General features: G+C 37.0%; 1 pseudogene; it reads right to left on the bottom strand.

Annotated features, from left to right (window-relative positions):
- Positions 1–5,757: 5,757 nt before the first annotated feature.
- The window catches only part of LOC149168865 (uncharacterized), a 75,683-nt pseudogene continuing 67,986 nt past the window's right edge, over positions 5,758–13,454 (bottom strand).

The raw sequence follows: 13,454 nt of genomic DNA, 5'->3' as shown, positions 1-13,454 counted from the left end.
GTATTCCCACACACACTCATCATGAATGATGGCACAGTTTGAATGCATAACACCAACTCCTTCAATAGTTTGATCCTCATCCATAATAGGTGAGGATTCCGGAACGGAAGAACACAAGACAGTACAATCCGGAGGATCAACAGAATGAGATGACAGAGGTTGAGGGAACGAGTCCACATGACAACCAGCATGCTTGCAAGCCAAATCTGCACAAATATCAAGAGCAGGTGGGGTGGGAGGATGTGACAATTTAACCAAGGTATGTGCATGATCTCCCGCATCACTCCACACTGGTCGAGGTGTTGGATGAGATGAAGGCAGATAGTCACTTATGAAAACAACTGTGCCTGCCTATGATTGCGCAGCTCCATCATCAGAGTGTGTTGTGCGGGGTTCAGATATGTGAAGAAGATACTTAAATCTTCCATCAAGAAATTTCCAATCAATGTCATATTTCGTGAATCAGTATGGAATATTAAAAAATCATGTGTGAAACTGTTCAACGGATTCATCGGGTACTTTTCATAATTTCTTTGTTGAGTTCTTTACAATCATAGTGATTGAAAGCACAGACTATCTCTGTGACCAAATAAGCAAGAGAATGAATATATTTTTTGGGTAGTGTGGCACACCACTGCATTGGGTGCCCTCAAAGTGTGGAGATGAACGATGCGCAGTGCATGTATTCCTCAAAGAATCAATGTCTTTTGCATGAGCCTACAACATCAACCGCGTGCCTTACCAAGGCTATTAGCCTCCACCATCAAATGTTTTATGAGACAAGTTATCTGAGAGCCTTTTCAGAATGATGAAATCGTTTCCATAAGACATGCATTCCGGAAGAGGAACTTGATAGTTAGTCATGATAGATGTGAAGAGATTCAAAACAAATGTGAGGACTCATCTTGTCATCTGGCCCTCATTCTAGCTCCAAAATGTTGACGGTGCTGGACCCGCCAACATGTAAGGGGATCTCCTCGGTAAGAAGTCCCAATAAGACCTCAGACCATCTGGTGTAAGAGTCCCAGCAGTGGGTTGTAAGGTAATGCCTTGACCACGATTTCACATAAAGGCAAGTAAGATAACTCCGTCAGTAGAAAGGGTGTGATTGTTGCAGTGAGTCAAGGAAGGTGTATGAGAGGTTATAACATAGGTGGGTTGAGGTGAGGGCGAAGTTGAGTTCCAGGTTGAAAGGGATTAGTCCCAACTCGGCTAGGAACACACAACATAGGACATACACATCTTCTAGTAGAGCAGTCCACTCGGATGCGGTAGTCACAACATACAAGGTAAGATAACACGTACACCACTCACGAATCAGTGCGAGAAGTGAAACGGTTGTTTCAGCAAGGTTCATGTGAAATGTCCGTCTGATGTCCGGCAGAGTAGTTGACATGGACGCGACAGCATTAGCAGAATATACAACACAATTCCATTAATAGATTATGCATTACAACAAATGAATTAGTTTAGATGTAGAACACAAGTTAAAGAAACATGCATTACAAGTGTTAAAGATCAGGCTTACAACAAATACAATACATGTGTGAAAATGTGTTGGCTCTTATTATATAAATAAGTGTAAGTTCCAATCATACAATACATCCATGTAAACCCGCTAGCCCCAACAGTGGAACATTATAGCCACATCTGCCTGCTCCTCCAAGGAGATGAACTATCTTTGTGCAGTGGAGAAGCCAAGGCGCATTACAATACTATCCAAACTCTTTCCAAGAATAGTCTTATCAGAAGCTTGGCTGACCAAAAGCCTATACAATGAGTTATGAGGGACTATTTATAGAAAATTGTGGGGTGACCCTTGACATTCCCCTTTGTGACAGTTCAACTACCCTCATGACTCTTCACCTACTCTAATGATTGTTACATCCAACTATTGACACTTTACTTACACCACAGGAGCTTCACTCACTGAACTTTTGACATAGCATGTGCATTCGTGGCATACTAAATAATACCCTTAATTTGACTACATATTGGAAAATACCTCTAAAAATCACATTATTTAACCCCCTACTAATATAAATCCAATACACCTTCCCAATTTATAAAACCCCTATTTTCACTAAATATTGTATGTATCCATTTTTTTATTCACATTTTTTATACCCTTTTATTTTTATATCCCTGGTATAGTGACATGATGCCTCTCTTATGACCCCACATGCATTCTACAATGCACCTTTCTTCTTTTGATATACATTGTAAATGCATATTAGTTGCACCTTTATTCTTTTGATAGACATTGTAAATGCATATTAGTTCTCCCACAATGCAATTACTTAACCCACACTCAAGCACATCTCACTATGATTTGTGGCATTTAATGGCCGAGAGGATATGTACCCTATTGAGCCACCATACCTGAGAGAGGAGAAGGCCCCCTGGTTTCCAACATACCCGAGAGAAAGAAGAGAAGTCTGCACTGCCAGAACAGAGGGAAGTCTGCACCGCCAAACCATGAGAGAAGGAACCATCACAACTTGACACATCCACCCAACATGCATGGTATGGTACTACGACACAATATGGCACCGAATGATACACACTATGAGGGTTAGGCACACTACCTGCTCATTGATAATACTTGCCTCTTTACCGAAGGGAAGTTCAGGCTTAGAATGAAAGTAAGGTTATTATTCTTTCTTTGAGGAATAAGAAGTGGTAATGAAAGGCCTTGCCTTAAGGTCAAGCTCTTCTTTTAGTTTGAGGGAAAGTGTAACCTCAAGCTCAAAGTCAAGCTCAAGGTCAAGGTCAAGCTCTTCTTTTAGGGACAGAGAGGTAACATAAGGTAGTTAGCCCTTATGGGAGATTAGGTTTCATTAGGCTTCAAGGGGTAGTGAACAAGCTAGACTGATTCTACTGAGTGACGCATCCAAGAAATATAGCCATCACCATAGCCATATCACCATCTTTGATCCTATAAGGTGCTTGCTCTGTCTTATTGATTAGTGTTAGGCTTGTTGTTCTTGTTGTAATGCTTTATGCGGGTCTTTTATGTTCCCCTTCCCTTCTTTGTTGAGATCTGTCGTTGTTTTGTCATTTGACAAGAACCCCATTTCTTTTGTTTTCCATTGGTTGTTTCATAATTGGAAGGTATCATGGGGTTGGATAATCTCTGAGAGATAACAGAAAGAATGAGCAGAAGGTCGAAGTGAAGAAATGCTGTCAAGCTTTATAAAGGAAGATTAATATTCAATGGTAGTTGGGGAGGGAGAGCTAGCAAACATGATAGGATGGACTTTCATTGATTCCGATAGGATGGACTTTCTTTGATTCCAGATATAGAAGCATTGTTTTCCCTCCCACCTGGAGAAACATTGTTGGCTAAGGCACACAAAGATCAACCATGTTTTAGGAAGATTGATTATGTGCATGTATATAAAATAACATATAAATTGATCTATATGATGATGAAAAATCAATTGATGAATCTTTGTGAATAGGTTTGCACCAAATAAGGTGTTCAAGCATAAGTCTAGACCCTCTAGATGCCACCTAGATGCAAGACAACTATCTACAACCAAGGTTGGGGCCCCAAATCTCAAATCAAGGGTGCAATCCCAACCTAGACATGCTTAGAAGAAGAGGATGGAAAAGTACCAACACATGCGCTCTTAAGGGAATAACATGAAAGCATGAAATCACCTTTTGATTCATTGTCATCTCACCAATGAGATATGGACTATCACTCATAGACTATTAAAATGAAACAATGGATTGGAGATAACACAGAGATATTAAATGAATATACTACAACTAGAACATAAGACAAAACTTTTGTTGTAGAGGTGATCTGCTCCATTTGGCTAGCTCAAAACAATGGTGTATTCCAAAATAAACCTCCAAATGTCTACAATATTTTCTACATGTTGAAGGCAAGCATTACCTTATCATGCACCTCACTAAATACAAGGCTTCCTTGCACTCTCATACCTTTGAAATACAATTCTAAAGGTCACAACCAAGCCAGACCCCACATTGATGTATGAGACCCCTTACTTGTGGGACAAGGGACCCACCTCCACACAGTGATTTGACCGCTAAGTCAATGAAGGCATACATACTCTACCCCCTCTGGTTTTGAACATGTGACCTCTTAGGAGGAAACACATGCTCTTAACCATTAGGCCCACTCAATATAGATATAGTGGATTTCTCTTTAAGGTCTCTTTTACATAATGAGTGATTACATTGGAACCACATTGGAACTAACATCATATAGGAAATAGAAATGACCCTGGAAACAATATTAAGAACTAATATCACTTCCTTGAAATAGGAATGACCCTGGAATTTCTATAATCAAAGAATCTCTTGAAAATATAAGCTAAACAATATTAAATTAATGTCTTGAACACCAAGAACCAAGACCCTTATTGCCCTATAATGAAGCAACATATGAAAGATCAAATTTAAGGCCTAAAATTTCAACAACACAGAAGGCATATAGTTTTGTGCATCAAGCAAAAAGTAAATCCACACTTACTCTAAACTCTACAAGGACGCTGGTCCTTGCCACTAATACAGTGAAGCCCTTTCTATTTTATGAGACCAGAGTTTATAAAGAGAGGAGATACAATTCACATAAGTACCAAAACGTTGATAAGTAGCTATAAAAACTACAATAGCCCATAAACATTATTAACAGAATTATATACAAAAATAATACCACCAACTAAAGAAGTATTGTTCCCTTTCATTCCCACCTCAATTCCTACAGGTTATCACATTCACTTCACTAGAATTTTATCCTTACTATGTCCTTACTCCATCACAAAAAATGTTTCATGGTCTACATAAGATACATCTATTATAATACATGAAGAATGCAAAGAAAGGCTTGTGGAAGATAAATCTGACACTTCAAATCAACAAATCATGCACCACTAAATCAAAATCATTCAAGGTTAAACACAAAAAAATAGCTTTAGGACCCACTCCAATAGTAAAACAAATATAAAAAATGTGAGAATTGTTTATTTTTAATTTTTAAGATGCTTTAAGGGTTCCCAATAAAATGCCTATAAATCAGTTATCTCATTAAAACAAAGAACATGATCCAACAACTTGAAACTGATACTAAAACAAATATAATGAAGCCTGTCTTTGTAGAATAAGAAAGACAAATGAACCATAATCAAGAAGGTATTAGCAACACATAATTCCCAAAAAGACTCACCCCAAACAGATTCTGCATCGGTGTTACATTTGAGATTTTCTCTTGAATCCTATTCTATTTAGGTCTCAAGCTTCATGAGATGCAACAAGATAGAGACCTTGTCTAGGTTAAAAAGCTAAAATCAACAAAATCTTGAACAAGAAAATTAGAATATTGGGGGTACAACCAAACACCTCTAGGCTTTCAAAGCTACATATATAATGGACTCTAAGAAATAACATTTTGCATCTCCTTGCTTCAGAGAATGTATAACAGGCAATAAGAACTATAAAGCATCTAAACCTAACCATTTTCCATACTACTGATAAATTGAATATATTGAGAACTAAATATAGCTACATAACAATTCATGGATAATTTGTTACATCATAAATAAAATACTAATAAAATCATATGCAAGAAGCTAAAAATTGTAGTGAACATTTATAAAAGGAACTAGATAAGTTAAATTTACAAAAAGTAAATTGATAAGAAATGCAAGTCAAAGAACCAAAACCATGGCAACTAATCGGTGACTATGCAACTGTAGCAAGAGTTGCCACAAAAGCCAGGTTCCATTTTCACTATGATATGTAGGATAGCAGTAATCTATCATTGCAATATTAAAGAAACACTCCTAGAGTTTTCCTCCTCTCTTCAAACTCTAAACCTGGGGCAGAACTCCCAATGAATAATGTGTAAATTAAGAAGCTAACCTCCAACAATGCACAAATTTAAACCATAGAAGTTCAGTTGGATGCATTAAGTGGGGGCTCAGGGGTCTGTTTTACTGCAGTGTGGTTGGAAAGTGAACCAATCTCATCTGCCATTTTTCCTGCTTGACCTTCAAGTATTTTTTCCCCTCGGTCATGCATTTCCTTCACTAGCTCTACATGTTTGACCAGGGCACAGTTCTCCAGTGTACCTATACCATCAAAACCATTCTCCTTTGTTACATCAATTGAATCTTGCTTGGGTTCTTGAGGCTCTCCCTTACTCTCCAAATCCCTGTGCTTTTCTTCATTCTCCAGCACTAGATCTTTCTTTATGTCACCTTTTGTCCCTCGTAGTGCCATCTCTTCTGCCTTCTCATCCATTTTATTTATTTCTTCAGTTTTTGACCCATGTACTTTGTCTTTGTTTTCTATTTCCCTTTTGTCATTACTCTCTTTTTCTGGTTCCTTCTTCTTATCAAGATCATCTTTTCCTTTACCTTCTTCTTCCTTTTTGTGATCAGCATCTTCCCCTGTTTCAGCCATATCTTCCCCATGATGGGTATCATGCATTTCCTCTTCCTTACTAGCTTCTACTTATGATTCTTGTTTCTCTGCATCTTCTGAATCTCCTTTTGATTTTCTAGATCTCTTTGGTTTTTTCTTCGATTCACTTTCTAGTGTTTTGACTGGTGATTCCTTTACTTTTTCACTTATCCTTGAAGATCTCCTTGTTGGTGTTACCTCACCTATGGTAGAAAGAAAATGTCAAATTATATTTTCTAAAAGATACATGCCAATATCCTCACAAAAAGGGTATGGATTTCAAACGACAAAAAAAACAAAGACATGTAAGAACACAAGTTCAGATCAGGAAAAACCAATAAAATAACAAACTTTACCTGTGCTCCGAACATAGTTCAGATCAGGAAAAACCAATAAAATAACAAACTTTACCTGTGCTCCAATCAAATTCAAAGATAGAAGGCCCTCCTGGATTTGCCTTCAAGTACCGCTCTATTGCCTTTTTTGTCTTGAATTCTTCACCTGTTGGGGCGATAAAAACAACTTCATATTTTTTGGGTGTCGGACCCTTCTTTGGGAATTTCCAGAATTTCAGTACAGTACAAGATATACCATTTAATCTCTACAATCAATTTAGAAAATTGGAAGAGTAGCTCATATATGAATCCAAAACCTGTATTGTGCACACTGCATCTACATTATAAAAATTCTTAAACAACTGAGAAATAAATAATCTTTAGGACATGGATTTATTTGACAGCTAGTTAGGGCTTAATCTTTTAAATTTTCCACTCAAAATTTCTATTTGCATTGTGACAGGAAGGCAATAGCTTCCTTTGGGAATGACACAAAATAAAATTTAAGTATTTGAGTTGGCAAAGCTTAGGGCTGAAAGCTTAATGCCATGTTTAAGCACCTACATTCTCATTGTAACTTGAGAGGCCCACACTAACACCTTATCTATTCACTGTTTGCTCTGGCACTCCTAAAGTCTGAAATTGATTTGGTGAAACATGGGGCTCAAAACCTCACTTCATGCTTATTAAGCACCCAGTCCCTATTTATTAGGCACCCACATTCTCCTCTATGTTTGCACCTGCATTTCCAACTTATCTCATTTATGTGAAAACCCTTGACGATGCCACCAATCATTGTACAAGAGAAATGTGCAGGGTTAGTAGGAATACTCATCATGGATGGATATGACTGACACGTAAGGAAAGGAGATAGGTAGAAGAATATATGCCACTGAGAAAAAAATAGTTTATATGGCGGAATAAACTATTAACAATTGCATTCTATAGTTTTCTTGGGAGAAAGAGCCGCAGATATGTGGCTCCATGCGTGGAGGATAGGAGGTCTATCTGGGTAGCGTATCACTTAATTTTGGGTACAGATTTCCTGTTGAATATAGTCGTTGTCAGAGGAATACATGTTGGATGTTTTTCTATGCTATTTGGTGAGGTTTATCTTTGTTACGGCTGCATGGATATAGTTGCTACAGTATCTTATTGCTAAGACTATTCAGTGGGTATGAAGGCATGTATAAGTCCTCTCTTGGACACATATGCCCAGGCTTGAGTGCAGACAAGTCAGAACTCTTCCATGTAGTTTGGGATTGTTTCAAGATTCATTGAGGAGGAGCTACCAAGTTCTAAATCAATGATTGGGTGTCTTCTATGGATAATCACAATAATTGAGGGAGAGGAGACTGAGGACTGAAGCTGATAGCCCTAATTAGTGACCAGGATTACCATCAACACTTGAAGCTAACTGTGTTTGTGCCCTAACCAGTATTCATAATTGCAGTATAGAAATCTCCAGCATATAGGAGGATATACTTAAAGATTGAAATCTTCTATGATCCTTGGAGATAGGGCCGAACCTCTATAGATGCTTGATTGAAGTATTACAACCCTCATTTTAGAGGACTGTATCATTCTTAAAATAATAATTTCTCTTTGAGATTCTCAGATCCCTGGAACGTTTCAGATGATAGTTATGGTTTCACATCCATCTCATCCCTTTTTGGTTCATTGCATATCACTGAGCATTTAAAGCTGAGTTGTTAAAGGGTATATTGAAGACAACCCAATTTGAGCATGAGTACTGGATCTTTGCTGAGAGTTTGTTGACAATTCTGAATATAAGGATCAACCTTGATTATCCTATGCGGCATACTTTCTGGGAAATTTTTCAGATCAAGGAGCAATATTAGATAATCAATGATTGTATTGCTCTAACTTTTGTAACAGTTTTTTTGGGGATATATGTATATATATGTTATTGACATAATTCGTCAGGTCTGTGAAGTCATTATGGGAGATGTATTGATCACTTGATATCTCAAGGCAATACGTCCTTTCTTCTTAATACCAACTCTAAGGTTCTGAGTGACCTTGCTCTGAACTTGATTTAAGAATATTGATCTCTAATGATGATGTAATCCTAGCAACATTTGATTGATGCTCTTCTTGAAGGTATCTCGGCTCATTGAAATCAACAATTAACTTCCCCACAAGAATTCTGAGCTATGCTTAAAAGCCTAACCTATTAAGTTTTCTTTTTGGTAAGTAAGGCAGCCATATTTTGTGCTAAGAGGTTCAGAATTGAAGATTGAAGTCAAAGCAAACAGAAATGTAAGGAATCCTATTACATCTCATATTCGATGCCTTGACAACCTTATCCTAACTCTGACCTTGATATCAAATTATAGTATCATTTTCCTCAAATTCAAATACCTTACCATATTGTGAAATGTGGATCTTGGTTGTCAAATATACTTGACCTTCTCTCTCTTGAATTATTGAAATCATTCAAAGCTAAGAATGGAACATCTCCAAGAAAAAAGGTATCAACTTGATGGAAGTCATTTTTAAATCATATAAGTGATAACTGAATTAGGACAGTTTTATGAAGATATGTCTAAGATTCAGGTTGAAAATTGACTACATGTAGAAGTTGTCATGGAATCATTAATAAGTAGAAAAGGGTTCCTCTCTTGTTGTTAAGTCGTATCACTAATACACATCATTGGCTAAATGTTGCGATGAACCTGTCAGAAGCTGAAACATTCAGATCAAGCACACAGCTTGTTTTCGTTGATGAATATGTATAAGGAAATTTTGAGAATAGTTATTATTGGACATGTATTACTATTATCTCTGGAGTAAAAATAAGAAGCCTTGTTAGCAAAACAATGCTTGTATGGACCATATTGGTATATTGAGTAATGATGGGATCATCTTGGAAGTATGAAGATTTGTAGCTATCAAGGATAGTATCCTATGCAGTAAAGATACAATATCAGTGGCACTATCTATGAATGACATCCCTGTACATGCAGCACAACATCATTTATTCTCTATTTTTAGCCCACCATTTTGTATGATACTGCTACAAGTCTAGTAGCGGTGGTGATATGTTGTAGGCCCTATATGTTGATGCCAGTGTTACAGGATTGTTCACAATCAAGCTATAAACCAGTCAAATGCATCTTTTGAAGCTTTTATTCTTGAAGATTGATTAGGAAAAGAATGGCCTTTGTTGAAATCATCTCAAGAAAGATGGCTTCTCCTGATTAAAGAAGAACCTTGTCGATTCTTCAAAAAGTTCCTCTTTGGTCTGGAGCTTCCTTGAAGCCCATATGAGAAGCTCAGGAAATTAAACATAGCAAGGCTCTACTATAAAATATTTGGATTAATAGCAGCTTGAAGACAGACCTATGAATACAATATGAGTATGAGGGAGCTATGATTCAGCTATTGATGACATTTGTCCTACAGATGATAACCCTCTCATTTATCAAAGTAAGAGGGAGATTTTTCTTGAGGGGTCAAGATGAAGGGCTCTAATATTAAAAGGTTTAATAAGATGGAGATGTTGCTAATTTGGACATAGTCATCTTATGAGGTATGATTAAATTGTTTAAATGAAGTGTATTCTTCCAAGACAAGATGTTGTTATTTTGAATAGAACAAAAATAGTTTGCAAGGCTCCCATGACAAAAGGGATGTACCTCTGTATACCAATAGAAATGGTAAATGTCTTGAACATATTCAACTACAGCAAGTTGATTTTCATTATCTTCTTCGTCAATGTTGGGCAAGTCCCCTTCCTCTTCCATGACATCCCACTCAATGGCTCCGGATGCAAGGTATTTAATAAAATTGGATGGAAATTGGATCTATGGATTAGATAAACCCTTCACTTGCTTTTGCAAAAGAATAGAGTAAAACTCTGTGAATAAAAAGCACCATCTACACATGCTAAAATAAGAGTAGTGGACCAAATGCTCCTAACCTCACTTCTGGAAGTCAGTGTTGATGTAAAATCTCGTGGAAGCCTTTTCTTCCTTTTTGATGCATCAATCATTGGCATTCTTCTTGAGACACTTTTAGCTACAGGTGGGTAGAACCTAGACTTGGATGCATTTGAAGCATCTTTACCTGAGATGTCAACATTTGAAGGCCTTGGTGGTCTCCCTGAAGCTGAAGTACATTTTCTAGAGAGGCCAGTAGTAGAAGGCCTCCTTGAAGTTGAAGCGTGTTTACCTAAGAGGCCAGTAGCAGAAGGCCTGCGTTGTATCCTTGAACTCAATGGATCATTACTTGAGACCTCAACATTTGAAACCCTAGGCAGTTTTCCTGAAACTGATTCACGTGTATGTAAGGGTCCAACATTGGAAATCCCAGGTGCTTTTCCTGAACCTGCTACATGCTTGGATTTTGAAACCAAAGTTGATCTAATGCTTCCCTTTTCATCTTTGTTCCTCTGTGGCCCCAGTGGCTGAATGGCAGCAAAACAAAACCAATGGAAGTAAAATAAATACATGTAAACCATCCCAACTAAATAGGCAAGCAAAGAGCCCTGTTATTGACCTCAATATATCCACACGCAGTTACCGATTTGAAACAAAGGCCAACATATAAAGCCCAGTAGTAGTGAACTCATATCATTCACCTCATGTTGCATACTAACATCTGGGGATTGATATATGATAAATAAATCAGATAGTTATTTAATCACACACAATTTATACAACCATGGATGATGTACATACCATGGACGATGACTTTTTTGTAGCACTCGTATTCTTGACATCGACACCAAACCTCCTACACACCCAATTCTAATTGTTAACTCTAATTGGTAAAAACCCCAAAATATCTGCAAAAGACCAGAGCATCATATTGGGAAGCTGAATCTACCTTGGCATTTGCTTATCAGCAAGCTGATTTTGCTTCCTAGATTTCCTATGGACATATAATACACACCCAAAGCATCACATACACCTTCTTCTTCATCAGCCCCCACCAGAAGAGGGTTTAAAATGCCTAAATAAGCATATGGCTATAGAAAAATGCTTGGCCAGAGAGACTAAGCTCACAATTAAAACTTCTTTATAAAACTGAAGTTTCCACTATGTGCTGATAAAACATGAGTATTACATAAGGGTTTTGCAAATTAAAAAAAAAAAAAATACATATGTTCTAGGAATGAAAAAGCCTGCTTACTCTAGCTTGATCTCATCACCCCCATAATTTAGGTTTTGAGGCATGGCACCCTAGGTTCCCAATGTATGATAAAACCCTTCTAGGGCTCGTTTTGACCTGCATCACCACTACATCACAGAGCATGCATATAACCTCTATCAAATTGATCTTTGTTTTACACTATTCATATAGATCCATTGATATTCATATAAACACTAATAAAGATGTACTACATATTTGTTGATATTAGGTTTTGGTATGGGGTTTAGACAGCAGAATACTATAAAATACCTTTGCTAGCCATGGACCTATTGGGCTTCACCACCCTATTTTCGATTCCAATTTTGGTTTTCTAAAAAGACAAACACAAAGTATTCAGTAACTATTGAAAAATCAAAACCCTCCAAAACTGATAAGAAAGCCATAACTGAGCGTGATCCTGACCTTAAACATAAATTCAAGAATTCTAAATTCTTACCAACCATCTTGGAGATTCTGGGATAATGGAGAGACCAATAAGCAATAGAAAATTGGGAGCTGGCTCTACATCACCTCCCATTGACAACCTGCCTCGCTCAACAACGCATATTTTTTTCTTCTAGTTGTGTTCTGAGGAGAGATCATAGGTATATTCTATATGAAAGTTTGTGAAAATTGGCCACTAGGTGGCCTTATTTTCATTTTTGGAGGTGATATGTCATGCTATAAGAACTTTCATATGTATTTTCCTTCTCCAAACCATGAAATAGAAATGTATGCATTCTTTCTTTAGAAAAATAAAATCAATTAAATTTTGCATACCATTCACCCTATCAAATTCTTGTCAATCCAAAAGTTGCAAAAAATCAGATACCATTCACCTTAAAATAGCCCTTGGATCATACGCACATATTCCAAGGCCCATCAAACATATATATATCAATGTAGGCAAAAACAAGAAAGCAAAGTGTCATCACCCAAACAATCTACTAGAAGCACATATCTCAATAAAGTTGCAAATAATTTAAAAAAAAACCACCATCACATGTCCAAAATCCTTTACAGATAGTAATTAATGTTAATGTCGTTTAGTGAAAGCACTAAAAGGAAATGCCCAAAATATGATTGAGGACTCAATTGACAATAATAACCAAGTGCAATTTAATTGTTGTAGACCCCATTTGTATGGCCAAAACATAAATACGTCCAAAAAAACTCTGATGGCACATTTGAACTACAAACTCTGATTCATATTTCCAATTTAAAAAATAGGAAATCCAACTACCACATAAACATTCAAAATAAAATGCACTTCATGTGCTAGACGTTGCTCTGGTGTAAATTTGTTGACTTGAGTGAGCAGAAACCATCATGATTGAAGCTCGTGCCATCAGATCCTTGATATCCTTTCTAGCAAGCGAACCATTAATCTAAAAATTCAAGGAAAATGTTAACATTAGTGAGAAGAACCACATACTTATCCACAAAACATATTCATGAAAAAGGAACCATCTCTTCTTGTTTTTCATGATTAAATGGACCAACTTCAGAGGGGCCAAATTA

This window comes from Pinus tabuliformis, chromosome 4_2 (assembly GCF_031772625.1).
Source record: "Pinus tabuliformis cultivar Carrire ecotype Pingquan chromosome 4_2, CPIR1, whole genome shotgun sequence".
Taxonomy (NCBI): domain Eukaryota; kingdom Viridiplantae; phylum Streptophyta; class Pinopsida; order Pinales; family Pinaceae; genus Pinus; species Pinus tabuliformis.
The sequence above is the reverse complement of the archived record's forward strand: the minus strand, read 5'-3'. Positions and strand labels throughout refer to the sequence as shown.